Genomic DNA, 3453 nt, shown 5'->3' on the forward strand with positions numbered 1-3453 from the left:
ACTCGGAGGTGCGGTGCTGCCCGCCGGAGTGACAGCGAAAGGCTGCGCACCGCTTTCCGCCTGCTAACTCGGCGTCCGTGAGACCGACCGACTCCGCTTTAGCACCGGAGCTAGAGTGGGGCAAGGGGCACCGAAGGGTACCGGAACGATGACGTTCGCACACCGGGAAGTCGAGTGCCGGGCCGCCGAAAGCGAGCAGGGTGCCACCGCTCGGGGCCCCGGTTTGTCACACCCGGAGGCCCATATCTCCGGAAGACACAGGCCGATTTCCACCGGGTATGGCTCGTTGTGTGCGGCCGGACCAGGCGCAGCGGACGGTACCGAGCACTCGGAGGTCGGGCGCTGCCCGCCGGAGGTACAGCGAAAGGCTGCAAACCACTTTCCGCCGCCTCCCTCCGCGGGCGTGAGACCGACGGTCGTCGGTTTGTTTCCGCGGCTAGAGCAGGACGAGGGGCAGCGAACGGTACCGGAAGGAACCCGGTCGCACACCGGGAAGTCGACTAGCGGGCCGCCGAAAGCGAGCACGGGGCCCCGGTTTGTCCGTCCCACCCGGAGGCAAGGCCCATATCTCTGGAAGGCACAGGCCGATTTCCACCGGTATGGCTCGTTGTGTGCGGCCGGACCAGGCGCAGCGGACGGTACCGAGCACTCGGAGGTCGGGCGCTGCCCGCCGGAGGTACAGCGAAAGGCTGCAAACCACTTTCCGCCACCTCCCTCCGCGGGCGTGAGACCGACGGTCGTCGGGTTTGTTTCCGCGGCTAGAGCAGGACGAGGGGCAGCGAACGGTACCGGAACGAACCCGGTCGCACACCGGGAAGTCGACCAGCGGGCCGCCGAAAGCGTGCTCGGGTCCCCGGTTTGTCTGTCCCACCCGGAGGCTGATATCTGAGGAAGTCCGAGGCCGATTTCCTCCGGCTAACTCGGCGGGCAATGTGTCCCCCCCACCATCTTCGGCTGATTACCGTGGCTGGACCGGATCAAGGAGCAACGGAACCGTGCCAGAACGACGTCGGTCGGACGGCGTGAACTGATAGTGCCGAGGCCGGAAACCGAGCCGGAAATGTGCACCGATTTATTGGTCCCACTCGCAGGCCCATATCTCCGGAAGGCCGAGGCCGATTTCCTCCGGGTATGGTTCGCTGCGTGCAGCCGGAAGGGGAGCAGCGGACGGCACTGAGCAGCCGGAGGTGCGGCGCTGCCCGCCGGAGCTGCAAGCGAAAGGCTGCGCACCGCTTTCCGCTGGTTAACTCGGCAGGCCGTCAGGCCGACCGACTCCGCTTCAGCACGGGAGCTAGAGTCGGGCAAGGGGCACCGAAGGGTACCGGAAGGATCACGTTCGGACACCGGGAAGTCGAGTGCCGGGCCGCCGAAAGCGAGCTCGGGGCCCCGGTTTGTCCGTCCCACCCGGAGGCCCATATCTCGAGAAGGCACAGGCCGATTTCCTCCGGGTTTGGCTCGCTGCGTGCGGCCGGACGAGGTGCAGCGAACGGTACCGAGCACTCGGAGGTGCGGCGCTGCCCGCCGGAGGTACAGCGAAAGGCTGCAAACCGCTTTCCGCCTCCTCTCCCCTCGGGCGTGAGACCGACGGTCGTCTGGTTTGCTTCCGCGGCAAGAGCAGGACGAGGGGCACCGAGCGGTACCAGAACGAACCCGGTCGCACACCGGGATGTCGAGTGCCCGGCCCAAACCCGCTACCCCCCCCCCCCACCCGAAAGCGAGCCACGGTTTGTGGATTAAAAGTGAAGCGGCAAAGATTTGTAAAACAGCGTGAAATGATGAACCAGAAGCCCAAAGTAATGGTGGGAATAAAAGTTCCGAAATGTGAAATGGTGAACCAGAAGTTGTGTGAACTGTTTAACCCAAGTGGCAAAAATGGATTAAAAGGGGTGAAATGATCGACCGCAAAGCAGGGCAAGCATTAAACAAAAGCAGCAGCATTTTTTAAAAAGGGACAAATGGTTTACCAGAATCCCAAAAGAATGCTCAGAGACTTAAGTGCCAAAGGTGGCAAATGGTTAACCAGAAGCTGGGTGAACTGCTTAACCCAAAGTGGGAAAAAGGATAAAAAAGGGGTGACTGATCAACCAGAAGTCGACAACAATGTGCGGCGATTAAGTCTGAAAGAGGGAAAGGTTGACCGGAAAGCAGGGAAATGATTAAACAAAAGCAGAAAAATTCAGTAAAAAGGGGCAAGTGGTGAACCAGAAGTTGGGTGAACTGCTTAACCAAAAGTGGGAAAGAGGATTAAAAGGGAGAAATGTTGAACCAGATGTCGAAAACAATGCGCGGCGATGAAGTCTGAAAGAGGAAAAGGTTGACCGCAAAGCAGGGAAAGGATTAAACAGAAGCAGCAATATCTTTTAAAAAGGGACAAATGGTGAACCAGAATCCCAAAAGAATGCTCAGAGACTTAAGTCCCAAAGGGGCAAATGGTTAACCAGAAGCTGGGTGAACTGTTTAACCAAAAGTGGGAAAAAGGATTAAAATGTTGTGAAATGATTAACCAGAAGGCGAAAGCAAAGTGCGGCGGCGAAGTCCTAAAGGGGAAAAGGTTGACCATAAAGCAGGGAAATGATTAAACAAAAGCAGAAAAATTCAGTAAGAAGGGCAAATGGTTAACCAGAAGTTGGGTGAACTGCTTAACCAAAAGTGGGAAAGAGGATTAAAAGGGAGAAATGTTGAACCAGATGTCGAAAACAATGCGCGGCGATGAAGTCTGAAAGAGGAATAGGTCGACCGCAAAGCAGGGAAATGATTAAACAAAAGCAGAAAAATTCAGTAAAAAGGGGCAAATGGTGAACCAGAAGCTGGGTGAACTGCTTAACCAAAAGTGGGAAAAAGGATTAAAAGGGGAGAAATGTTGAACCAGATGTCGAAAACAAGGTGCGGCGATGAAGTCTGAAAGAGGAATAGGTCGACCGCAAAGCAGGGAAAGGTTTAATCAAAAGCAGCAATATCTTTTAAAAAGGGACAAATGGTGAACCAGAATCACAAAAGAATGCTCAGAGACTTAAGTCCCAAAGGGGAAATGGTTAACCAGTAGCTGGGTGAACTGTCCAACCCAAAGTGGGAAAAAGGATTAAAAGGGGTGAAATGATTAACCAGAAGGCGAAAGCAAAGTGCGGCGGCGAAGTCGTAAGGGGAAAAGGTTGACCAGAAAGCAGGGAAAGCATTAAACAAAAGCGGCAACATTTTTAAAAAAGTGGCAAATGGTTAACCAGAATCCCAAAAGAATGCTCAGAGACTTAAGTCCCAAAGGGGAAATGGTTAACCAGAAGCTGGGTGAACTGGTGAACCAAAAGTGGGAAAAAGGATTAAAAGGGGAGAAATGTTTAACAGAAGGCAAAAGCAAAGTGCGGCGGCGAAGTCCAAAAGGGGAAAAGGTTGACAAGAAAGCAGGGAAATGATTAAACCAAAGCGGAAAAATTCAGTATAATGGGGCAAATGGTTAAC

This window comes from Heptranchias perlo, unplaced genomic scaffold (genome assembly GCF_035084215.1).
Source record: "Heptranchias perlo isolate sHepPer1 unplaced genomic scaffold, sHepPer1.hap1 HAP1_SCAFFOLD_1684, whole genome shotgun sequence".
Taxonomy (NCBI): domain Eukaryota; kingdom Metazoa; phylum Chordata; class Chondrichthyes; order Hexanchiformes; family Hexanchidae; genus Heptranchias; species Heptranchias perlo.